The 13,009-nt window shown below is 46.8% G+C and overlaps 1 long non-coding RNA gene across 1 annotated transcript in view; it reads left to right on the plus strand.

Annotated features, from left to right (window-relative positions):
- The window catches only part of LOC148136405 (uncharacterized), an 84,607-nt gene that overhangs the window by 40,434 nt on the left and 31,164 nt on the right, over positions 1-13,009 (plus strand). The window contains exon 2 of the long non-coding RNA XR_015754471.1: positions 3,757-3,913. This is a non-coding gene — a long non-coding RNA (uncharacterized LOC148136405). The remainder of the gene's footprint in view (positions 1-3,756; positions 3,914-13,009) is intronic.

Here is a 13,009-nt window from a genome sequence, read left to right on the forward strand (position 1 = left end):
ATGATGTGTGTGGAGGTGCAGGTGAATTTCTGATGGAAATGGAAGGATCCCTTGGGGCCTTGGAGGGAAGTAAGGGGGGAGGTGTGGGCGCAAATTTTGCATTTCTTGAGGTTGCAGGGGAAGGTGCCAGGAATGGGGGTTGTGTTGGTGGGGGGTGTGGATCTGACGAGGGAGTCGCGGAGGGAGTGGTCTTTCCGGAACACTGATAGTGGTGGGGAGGGAAATATATCCTTGGTGGTGGGGTCTGTTTGGAGGTGGCGGAAATGACGAAGGATGATACGCTGTATCTGGAGGTTGGTGGGTTGGTAGGTGAGTACCAGTGGGGTTCTGTCCTGGTGGCGATTGGAGGGGGCAGGGTTCAAGGGCAGAGGAGCGGGAAGTGGACTTACTCCCAAGACAGGGACAGCACGGGGTTAGATACAGAGTAAAGCTGCCTCGACACTGTGCCCATCAAACACTCCCAGGACAGGGACAGCACGGGGTTAGACACAGAGTAAAGCTCTCTCTACACTGTGCCCATCAAACACTCCCAGAACAGAGACAACACTGGGCTGGATAAAAAGTAAAGTTCACCGTCCAGTTTTCCCAAAGTGTTCTATATCTGATACTGTTCCAATAAAATAACTAAACCTCACTACATATTTGCTATTCTTCAACTTTTGTTAAACGAACGTTTTTTTTAGGATTTTGAATTTGCCTAGTTTGCATTCTGAGTAGATCTTTTTCAGGATTACCAACATTAAAGCTGAAAGAACTGTACATTCAGATCTCCTCAACATCCAGTGTCCCTGAATATCGTGATTTTGGAGATGCCAGTGTTGGACTGGGGTGTACATAGTTAAAAATCACACAACACCTACCCCACAACCACCTGAAAGGCGTCGCTCCGAAAGCTAGTGTGCTTCCAATTAAACCTGTTGGACTATAACCTGGTGTTGTGTGATTTTTAACACTGTACATTGATCATTGCTGTTGTCTGACTCTAATAGCTATCAATGCTGCCCTCTGGTGCCTCTTTGAGATGTTGCAGCACATTCTGCCAAAACAGAATGTTGCAGTTCAACATAGAAACTGTCCCGGTCTGCACAGGCCCTTGAGTTTACTCAATCACTCAGCTAGTGACCAATACATATCTCAACACTGCCTTGGCTCTGTGTCCATCTTGGCCACTGCTTATGTCCTTTACCCCTACAGAGATGTATTTCTTATGTAACCAAGGTATGGTCAAGTAAGGAGCAGCTTAAAAGGAAAGAGAGAGACAAGAGGAAATGCAGAGATCTTTTGGGATTGAATTCCAGAGGAAGCCAATTGGGAATGTTCCAGAACTGGGGGGAGATTGGGAAGAAGATGGATAGCCCCAGAAAGCAGACATGTTTTGAGATAGGTTAACATCATAGAATCCCTACAGTGAACAAACACGTCTTTTGACCCATTGAGTCCGCCCGCACCCGACTCCCCTGCATTTCACATGGCTAGCTCACCTAACCTGCACATCCCTGAACACTATGGGACAATTTAGCATGGTCAATCCACCCTAACCTGCACATCCCTGGGCATTATGAGCAAGTTAGCATTGCCAATCCACCCTAACCTGCACATCCCTGGGCACTATGAGCAAGTTAGCATTGCCAATCCACCCTAACCTGCACATCCCTGGGCACTATGAGCAAGTTAGCATTGCCAATCCACCATAACCTGCACATCCCTGGGCACTATGAGCACGTTAGCATTGCCAATCCACCCTAACCTGCACATCCCTGGGCACTATGAGCAAGTTAGCATTGCCAATCCACCCTAACCTGCACATCCCTGGGCACTATGAGCAAGTTAGCATTGTCAATCCACCCTAACCTGCACTTCCCTGGGCACTATGAGCAAGTTAGCATTGCCAATCCACCCTAACCTGCACATCCCTGGGCACTATGAGCAAGTTAGCATTGCCAATCCACCCTAACCTGCACATCCCTGGGCACTATGAGCAAGTTAGCATTGTCAATCCACCCTAACCTGCACATCCCTGGGCACTATGAGCAAGTTAGCATTGCCAATCTACCCTAACCTGCGCATCCCTGAACACTATGGGACAATGTAGTGTGGACAATCCATCGTAACCTGCATATCTTTGGATTGAGGGAGGAAACCGGAGCACCTGGAGGAAACCCACGCAGACATGGGAAGAATGTGCAAACTCCCCACAGACAGTCGCCTGAGGCTGGAATCAAACACAGACGCCTGGTGCCATGAGGCAGCAGTGCCAACCATTGAACTTCACCAATGCTCTGGGCTCTATGTTGTTTGAATGAAGCTTCAAGTAAGATAAACTCCATCTGTTTAATTCTGCAGGCTGCTGATTGAATAGATTGCACCAGACCATGTCTTACTCTCTCATGAAATGCTTCTACAAGTGCTAAGTTAAAAGTCACACCACACCAGGTTATAGTCCAACAGGTTTAATTGGAAGCACACTAGCTTTTTAACCTGTTGGACTATAACCTGGTGTTGTGTGATTTTTAACTTTGTACACCCCAGTCCAACACCGGCATCTCCAACTCATGACTACTATCTTCGCCAAGTGCAGCTGTGAAAGTTCTCCCTCCTGTAACACTCCAATCATTCCTAGCTCGAATATATAACTTATCAATGTGGGGATTGACCTTCGCCTGTTCCAATTTTCTATGTGGAGAAAGTGAGGACTGCAGATGCTGGAGATCAGAGTCGAGAGTGTGGTGCTGGAAAAGCACAGCCAGTCAGGCAGCATCCGAGGAGCAGGAGAGTCGACGTTTCTCCAGTTTCGTCCTCTCCCCTCCCCCCACCTTATCCTAGATCCAACCCTTCAACTCTTGACCTGTCCTACTTGTCCATCTTCCTACCCACCTATCTGCTCCACCCTCCCCATCAACCTATCGCCATCACCTCCATCCTCCTACTGCATTCTCAGCTACCTTCCCCCCAGCCCCAACCCCCCCCTCCCATTGATCTCTCGGCCCCTTTGGTCCCGACCCACATTCCTGACAAGAGCTAATGCCTGTAACGTTGATTCTCCTGCCCTTCAGGCGCTGTCTGACCTGCCATGTTTTTCCAGCGCTACACTTTTTTACCCTATTTTCAGTGCGTCTAAAGCATGGCATTATATTAGTGCGTGATTAACCAACACCTATTTCTCGTATTGGGACCAGTATATTTATTCTGCTGTGTCTGCTCTGTTGAATTATGCATCAATATGTGGGTAACTTTGTAACTGGTCAATGCTCCTTAAAGCATTGACAGCAACTCTTAAAAGCAAGGGGCATTATGGCTATTTGGACTGTCTTCAGGTGTCAGTGCCAGGCCGTGACCCTCTGAACCAACCCCTAGTTTTTTTTGACAACGTCGTACAGGAGGTCGTGACACAAGGTGTTGGGGGAAAATCAGACACCCTGTACCTGGAGGGTGTGGAAAATACTCCAGATGTAAGATCAGGACCATAAAACAGGATACTGTGGATACTGGACATCTGATACATAGCGGGAGAAACTCAGCAGGACTGGCAGCACCCGAGTTAGCGTTTCAGGTCTGGGGACTCTTTGTCAGAACTGTGAGCAGCCGGGAGTTAGTGGTATTGATGCTGCAGGTGAAGTGGGGGAGTTCAGGAGGGGTAAGGGGAGAGAACAAGAACAGAGCACAAAGAACAATACAGCACAGGAACAGGCCCTTCGGCCCTCCCAGCCTGTGCTGACACATTTTGCCCTCCCATCCTAAAACTGGCTTTACTTGCAGGATCCGTATTGCTCTACTCCCTTCCTATCCATGTTTTTGGATAATAACGGGAAGCTGTGGGAACAAACAGTGGCGGAGGTCATTGCTAGCAGAGTCGCACTAAAGAAGCTCACTGCAGCGTGGGAGAGAGCTCGATGGCGTGACAGAAGCGATCACAGTGAGTACATTTATCTGCAAATTTATTATCCTGTCAACCACAGCCTCCAGCGTTGTTCAGTGCTCTGCACCCACATCGTCCACTTATAGACGACCTCCATCTGTCAGCACTCAACCCAAACATGCTTCATCTCCTGTTGATGCATTGCAAGTGCTCTTATCTCATGACACCCACATCAGTGCTGGGGAAAGTGCTTCGCGTGAATAGGAAGGGTTTGGAGGGATTTATTGGGCCAAATGCTTGGCAAATAGGACTAGATTGGGTTGGGATATCTGGTCGGCCTGGACGAGTTGGACCGAAGGGTCTGTTTCCATGTTGTGCATCTCTATGTGGAATCGTTAGTGAATGGGAGGGATGTGCTGGAGGATACTGTGACCGCTTATGAAATATTCACCCACCAAGGAGGGGGGATTATTTTCTTGACCTTTATTTCCTCCTGTTGTACCTCTTCCCTTTTTTTGTACTTCTCAGTTTTTTTGCCTGACTGGGTGTTCCCAGGGACCGTTACCCTTGTTGTGTTTGTAGACACTTCATTTGATTGGGGTTATTATTGTCACATGTACCCAGGGACAGTGAAAAGTTGTGTTCTGTGTCCAGTACAGGCAGACCGTACCGTACAAAGTGTGTTAGGGTAATAGACCATCGCGAGGAATACAATGTTACGGGTGCATAAAGTCTGAGATCAACATTAAATTTAAAATTTAAGGGGTCCATTCAGAAGTCTGGGCAGGGCAGGGCAGGGCAGAAACTGTTCTTGAATACATTTATACGTGCCTACAAACTTTCATATCTTCTGCCCAACAGAAGAGGTTGGAAGAGATTACAACCGGGGTGGGAGGGGTCCTTGATGATGTCAGGAGAAAGTGAGGCATTGCAAATGCTGGAGATCAGAGTCGAGAGGGTGGTGCTGGAAAAGCGCAGCAGGTCAGGCAGCATCCCAGGAGCAGGAGAATCAATGTTTCAGGCAAAAGCCCTTCATCAGGAATGAGGCTGGGAGCCTCAGGGGTGGTGAGATAAATGGGAGGGAGGGGTGTGGCTGGGGGGGGGGGGGGGGGGGGAGGTAGCTGAGTGTGCGATGGGTGGATGGAGGTGGGGGTAAAGGTGATAGGTCGGAGGGGAGGGTGGATTGGATAGGTGGGAAGGAAGATGGATAGGGGTGGGGATGGAAATATATTCCTGGTGGTGGGGTCCGTTTGGAGGTGGCGGATGATGATAGATATACACAGAGGTTGGTGGGGTGGAAGGCGGGGATCGGGGAAATGGGGTGGCGTGGAGGAGCGATTCTGTTCTTGTTGCGGTTGGAGGGGTGGGGTTTGAGGGCGGAGGTACGAGATGTGGACGAGATGCGCTGGAGAGCATCATCGACCATGTGGGAGGGGCAATCCTTTAAAGAAGGAGGTCATCAGGTGTGTTTATGTGATGGAACTGCTCCTCCTGGGAGCAGATGCAGCAGAGGCGGAGGAATTGGGTAAAAGGGATAGCATTTTTGCAGGAGGTAGGGTGGGAGGAGGTGTAATCCAGGTAGCTGTGGGAGTCGGTGGGTTTGGAGGAAATGTCAGTGTTGAGTTGGTCACCGTTGATGGAGATGGAGAGGTCCAGGAAGGGGAGAGAGGTGTCAGAGATGGTCCAGGTAAATTTAAGGTCGGGGTGGAATGTGTTGGTGAAGTTGGTGAACTGCTCAACCTCCTCGCGGGAGCACGAGGTGGCGCCAATGCAGTCATCAATGTAGCGGAGGAAGAGGTGGGGAGTGGTGCCGGTGTAACTACAGAAGATAGAGTGTTCCATATCTGGTCATTCAGATCATGTGTGAACCTTGGTTAGTTCACATTATGGAATAGGCTACGCAATTCTGGTAATTTTATTAAATAGGTATAGAGGTTTGCCTCTTTTTAATTATCATTATCAACATCCGAGGAGTCACCATTGACCAAAAACTCAACTGGACTCAATCTTAGATAAATCTGGCCACAAGAGTGGGTCAGAGGGGAGGAATCCTACAGCGAGTAACTCACCTCCTGACTCCCCAAAGCCTGTCCACCATTGACAAGGCACAAGGCAGCAGTGGGATGGAATACTCCCCACTTACCTGAATGGGGGCAGCTCCAATAATACTCAAGAAGCTCAGCACCATCCAGGACAAAGCAGCCCCCGCTTGATTGGCACCACATCCACAAGTATCCACTCCCTCCACCCCCGATGCTCAGTAGCAGCAGTGTGTACCATCTACAAGATGCACTGCAGAAATTCACCAAAGATTCTCAGACAATACCTTGCAAACCCAGGACCACATCCATCTAGAAGGACAAGGGCAGCAGATACATGGGAACACCACTGCTTGCTAGTTCCCCTCCACTCCCAATCCTGACTTGGAAATACATCGCCGTTCCTTCAGTGTCGCTGGGTTAAATCCTGGAATTCCCTCCCTCAGGGCATTGTGGGTCTAACTACAGTGAGTGGACTGCAGCAGTTCAAGAAAGAAGCTCAAAACTAACTTCTCAACTTGAGGGGGAGAGGCAATAAATGCTGGTGAACTAGCAATACCCACATCCCATGGACGAATTTAAAAAATGGAGACTTTTCAATCTCTAGTTACACATTGTGCAGATGAAGCACATAGTAAGGTCTATACTTAATTGTTCATCTGGCCTGTCACAGTGGCTGTGACATGCTACTCCCCACCAGGCCTCGCTGACCTCCTGCTGTTACTGTCTGTCACACAATTATTAGATTGATTGAAAGGTTTATAAGCAGCCTGTTTGACTGTGTTACATCTTGTTTTAAGTCATCGCATTCAGAGGTGGGACTCAATCCAACCTCTCCTGACTCAGAGACAAGGACACTACCCACAAGCCACCTTGATAGGCACGGGAGAGAATGCAAAAGGTATTGACAACGGTGACATCGAAAGTGTCGAGGGACGCATACCAAGCAGGGGAGAATGAACACCCTGGGTCTCTCTCCTCGTGGGCAGGAAGGTGGAGATCAACATAGAGGTTATGAAACAGCTTCTTCTGTCAGAGTAGACATAGAGGAAGTGTGGGTCATGGGAAATCTAGAAGACATCAACAAAAAAAAAATTGGCCAAGCGACCACAATGGAGAATTCAGAAGAAATGACTTCCTCAAGAGAAGGGTAAAAATGTGGAAGTCGCTACCACAAGGAGTGGTTGAGAAGGATAGTGTACAGGGGTCTAACAGGAAGTTAGATAAGTACTGGAGAAGGAGGAAGAAAATTATGTTGCCAGCATTGGATGGCCAGCTTGTGTTGCTTGGACCTAATGGCCTGGATCTGTTCTGTTTGCGTCCTGTGTATTCTGAAGTGATAAATATCCTTCGGGAGTGAACCTAGCGCTCCATGGTCATTGTGAGGGCAAACGCAAGAACAGCTGAACAAGAGGAGAAAGGTCACTGGGTTTTATCAGCTCTCGGAACAACTTGGGGGGTATGACTCAGTGACAAGAAGCTAGTGTGGAAACCACCAAGAGACATACATTTCTATTGAAGATAGATCCTTATCAAAGATACTTCAGAACATGTTTCCAACAGATTTGTACAGAGCCGTGAGAGGTCTTGTCATGAGCAGGAGGACTTCATTTCATTCCCTCATGCCAAGCTGCAGTGGCAGCCCAGCGTGGTATCCTGAGGCCTGTAGCATGAGGGTAATGTTTCATTCCCAGGCCCCCAAGTACAGTTCTTGTTGAGAATATCAGTGACCTTCACTGAGGTCACGCTGCTGTCTGTGGGACATTGCAGTCTGTTACAAAGTGGTTACCCTCCCAATGGAGACCACACTTCACATTGAACATAGAACAGTACAATACAGGCCCTTCGGCCCTTGATGTTGTGCTGACCTTTTATCCTACTCCTAGATTAAACTAACCTTACATACCTTTCATTTTACTATCATCCACTTGCCTATCTACAGGTCACCAAGCTCCAGGCTGAATACTTTTCATCTACCACCACCCTCTGTTTTCTATGAGCCAGCCAATCCCGTACCCAGACAGCCAAATTTCCCTGTATCCCATGCTTCCTTACTTTCTGGATGAGCCTACCATGGGGAACCTTATCAAACACCTTGCTAAAGTCCATATACACCACATCCATCGCTCCACCTTCATCAATGTGTTTTGTCACATCTGGCTGGTCAGGGTTTCCTTCAGCCCTGAGATTGTACCAGTGCAACTTCTGCCATCCTTTCAGCGCCGAGCAAATGTCATCGTTAGTTTCTCCAAATGGCATTGTGGGTCTTTCCTGGCTGTTAAAGCACACAGATAGATCGCTAACTTGACCAAATGGCAAGGGATGCTGGGTACACTGGTCAAGTAAAACCTTGAAATCACAAAAGCCCACACACCAGACACAGTGCAAACACAGTAGCCGGGCGGTAATGACACTAGCATAATGTAAAAGGCAACAGTTATCCCAGACAGACATACCCCAAACAATTTATCCACTAAAAAAAGGAAGGCCCAGACAGAAAGGCCCCAGCCTCCTGCTGCACAAAGAAACTAACAGTAAAAGCATACCATCTAAATGATTGACAACGTGTCAAACTATTAACTGTATCTCCCTGATTGGCCAGAACTATAGAAAGTTCCAGAAACCCATCTAAAGGGTAGAAAAACACAGTTGACCTGCAGACCTCTCTCTTGAAATCTTCCAAGAGGGACCAGAATGGCAAGAGTCAGAGACCAACTGACCATCCAGAGAGAGAGGGAAAGGAAGCAGTTCAGAGCCACAGACAGAGAGGGAGTGAGAGAGAGAGAGCAACTGTGCAAATCTACAGGAGACTCAGATAGTATGGTTACCTTAAGGGGCCAAGTAAGGGTATGTTTGGTACTAAAGATTATTGTAACTTTATTCCTCATAAAGTTGGGACTGGTTTGCAATACCAGCTTGCACTGATTTAACTCTGCTTTGGTATTGTGGGACACCTGGGAAAATTCGTTCATAACATTCCGCTCTGAGTTTTCCAACTTGAGACTGGACAACACCGATCTTTGCAAGACAAGGTGCCGGCCTACAGCAGTTTCCGGAAAAGTGCAGTGCCCAAGGAAGTTGAGATGCTCCGTTGCTAAGTAACCGCCAACATTCCACGGTTACACTTCACACCTGAGGCCTCTTTGACAGGGCACTGGATGTCATACTCTGGTTGAAAATCACTGATAGTCAACATCTTCAGGAAACGAGGGAGAAATTTGAAACAAATAATAAAAGCAGACGAGGAAAATCTGGAATTACAAACTAGTCTCAGTAATGGTGGCCATCGCTGATTGTCATAAAAGCCCATCTGGCTCATTAATGTCCTTTAAGGAAGGGAAATTTGCCACCTTTACCCAGTCTGGCCTTCATGTGGCTTCAGACCTATGGCAATATGGTTGACTCTCAATTGCCCTCTGAAATGGCAGGGCAAACCCACTCAGTTCAAGGGCAATTAGGGCTGGGTACTAAATGCCAGGCTTACCCCAATGTCCACATCCCGTGAAATATCTTGTCTATTTTGTTTCTCACGACCTCAAAGTGCGCTTTTCAGTCATTTAAATCCTGTATTTTTTTTGAAGGAGGGTCATATGAAATGTAGCAGCCCCTGAGAGCAGCAAACCTCCTAAGATCATCACGATCAGCTCAGCGATGTTGGTTGAGGGATCGATATTGTCCAGGACACAAGGGAGAGTGTCTTTGCATCTTGCATGTGCAGCAGTTATGACAAGATAAGGTCACGATCACGTGAGAGACTGCACTGACTCTGCATGTTCAAGCTGATCGTACGGTCATGAGTCTGGAGCGGGATTTGAACCACAACTTTCAGAGACAAGACAATAATCTGCTGAGGGTCAGCTGAGCTCAACAGTTGCACGGCCGCAGACGTGGCAAACCACAGTTTAATGATCTTCATCTCCAGTGATGATGTCTGCTGGCCATTTTCCATTCTGCGACTGTCCACAACTTCAGCAGCCGGACTGAAAGCACCAGGGAATGAAAATAGCCAGGAGGTAGAGAGAAAGAGAGGAGGTTGCATCCGAAGTTGCATCTTTTATTTGAACAACACTGTGACAATTTGGTCATTTTAAAAGGTTTTATTTCATGCAGTTTTCCCCTCAATGCATGCAAATTTGTCGGGTTGTGGAGGGGGGGGGGGGCGGTTGGAGAAAGAAGTCAGTACAGCATTCATCTCAAATTAATCACTTGGGGAGAGAGAAAGCTCACACCTTTAAAAAGTACTTGAATGGAAGCCCCCTGCATTGACCAGCTGCAGGCTCTTTTTAAAAAGACGTCATGTTTATTTTTTTTACTTGAGTTCTTATCTTTCTCACTGACACTATGAATCACTGTCAGGTAATGGAACTTTTGTTCTCTTTATCTCTGCATCTAAGGTTTGTGTCTGTGTACTTTGTCCCAAAGAGGTGCCACATCCGGTGACATTATAAACTTTTCATTGTACCCCTGTACTTGAGTACGTGTGACAATAAACTTAATTCTAATTCTAATGAGCACTTGAAATGTCATAACATTCAAGGTATCGCTCATGGAACATGTGCATCTTAGGCTAAGCCAACGTTTATTGCTTGTCCCTCATTGCCCAGAGGGCAATTAAGAGTCAACCACATGGCTGTGGGTCTGGTGTTACATGTAGGCCAGACCAGATTAGATTAGATTAGATTCCCCTACAGTGTGGAAACAGACCCTTAGGCCCAACCAGTCCACACCGACGAGCAATCCACCCAGACCCTTTTCCCTCTGACTAATGCACCTAACACTATAGGCAATTTAGCATGGCCTGAGTGTTAGAGGAAACCGGAGCACCCGGAGGAAACCCACGCAGACACGGGGAGAATGTGCAAACTCCACACAGACAGTCACCCGAGGCTGGAGTCGAACCTGGGACCCTGGTGCTGTGAGGCAGCCGTGCCGCCCCTGAGAATGGCACATCTTCTTCCCAAAAGGACATGAGTGAACCAGATGGGTTTCTCCAACAGTGGTTTCATGGTCATCATTTGACCCTTAATTCTAGATTCTTTATTGAATTTAAATTCTGCCATGGGGGTATTGAATCGGGTCCCGGGAACATCAGCTGAGTTTCTGGATTAGTATAGCAAAATGGGAATAATGTAGATATAGAGTGGCTTTGGAGGCGTGTGTTCAACTGCAATGCATAGAACTAGGCAAAGGGTTAATCCGAAGATTAACCAGTGACTTTGTTCAGGATTTAGCACAGGTTCATTGGTGTACATCGATTCCTGAAACCATCAATCCTGTACACTTAACAACCGGCTCATTAAATGGACCCAAGAATTGCAGGATGGATGTGTATTTGAAGCATTCACAAAGGGGATTGATGGAGTTTCTGTTAAATCTTCTTGGGAAGTGGATATCACTGGCTGGAGCGTCCCTGGTTACCCCTTGAGAAGACAATGATAAGCAGCCATCTTGAACTGATGCAGATCACACAGTCTGGGGATTACCCACAATGCTGTTAGGGAGAGAGCGCCAGGATTTTAGTCATGGACGGTGAAGGAATGGACAAACAGTTGGTTTGGAAAAGAATAGGCAAATGGAAATTTAAGATACGAGTCTCTCAGAATGAGTAACCTTGATGATCACACAGTTTATGAGGTAATATGATATTTGGAATGCAATATCAGAACGCCAAGAGGTGATTGGCTTTCGACATAATTAATGGGGCGCGGTCGGAGTAGTGAGACAGAAATTTGTGAGATTAGAGTTCAGATTCAGACCCTTAAAAATTAGAATCAGACCTTTCAGGATTGAAGCTACAAAATGCTTTTATACACAGGTGGTAGGTAAAGTTAAGATCTTCCTTTTGCAAATAATCGTTGATGCTAGTTTAGTCATTCATCTGAATTCTGAGATTGATAGATATTTGTCAACTAAAGATATGAGAAAAGGTATCCTGCGTGGAGTGAAACTAGAGATCCCAACAACTCTCTGAGTAAAGAAGTTTCTCCTCATCTCACTCCTAGCTCTCTTGCTGACAATCTCGAAGTTGTGATGCTTTGTTACTAACACGCCAGCTAGTGGAAATAGAAAATTCTTCTTTCCTTTGTCAAGCTTGCTCATAATTTTACTTAATTTATAAAGCCAAGGGTCATACAAAACAAAAATAATGTTTCAACTTGCCTGGCCACCTTTCGAGAGTCATACAAGTGAACCCTGAGGTCATTCTGCTCCTGTAGTTCCCTCAAGGTTGGATTATTAAGCCTGTATTGTCTATCCACGTTTATTCTACCAAAATGCATTACCTCACGTTTCTCTGCATTGATCTGTCAGGTGTCTTGCCCTTTTGACCAACTTATCAATGTCCCTCTGTAGTGCCTCAGCATCATCCTCACAATCCACTATTCTCCCCAGCTGAGCATCAGCGAACGATTTAGAGACCTTGCCCTCAACACTCAACTCCACATTGTTTTCGTAAACCGGGAAAAGCAAGGGGCCTCATACTTTCAAATCATCTCCAGTCTGAGAAATGCCCACCAAACCCCCCCTCTTTCACCAGCTTCTAATCCATGCTGCCAAGGATCCATCAATCCCTTCTCATTGGCTAACCAACCTGCAGTATCAAATGTTTTCTGAAATTCCCAATACACAATATCCGCAGCACTACCTCAAGCTCTGCCTGTGCCACCTCATCAAGGAATCATAGAATCATAGAATCCCTGCATTGTGGACACAGGCCATTTAGCCCAACAAGTCCACGCTGACCCTCAACTCAGTTACATTTGACAAACACGATCCTGTCCTGAACAAAGCCATATTGAGTGTCTATTATTAATTTATCTTATTCGAAGTGTATGTTGACTTTATGGTTTTCATCAGTGTTCCTACTGTTAATGACAAGCTCACAGTTCTGTAGTTTCTTGAGTTATGCTTTGCCTGTTTCTTAAACAACAATATCCATTTCAATCAACAGCTCCACAGTTTGCTCCCTTACCTCTCTCAGCAATCTAGGATGTATCCCATCCAGACCTGGTGATTTCTCTACTGGGCGTACTTCCAGCACATTCTTTATCTCTCACTCTGCTGCTCGGTTGCTCAACACACATATTTTCAATTGGGCTGTTGTCGCCATTTTCCA

Source organism: Chiloscyllium plagiosum, unplaced genomic scaffold (assembly GCF_037043375.1).
Source record: "Chiloscyllium plagiosum isolate Xiang-an unplaced genomic scaffold, Cpla_swu_hap1 HiC_scaffold_45, whole genome shotgun sequence".
In the NCBI taxonomy this organism is placed as follows: domain Eukaryota; kingdom Metazoa; phylum Chordata; class Chondrichthyes; order Orectolobiformes; family Hemiscylliidae; genus Chiloscyllium; species Chiloscyllium plagiosum.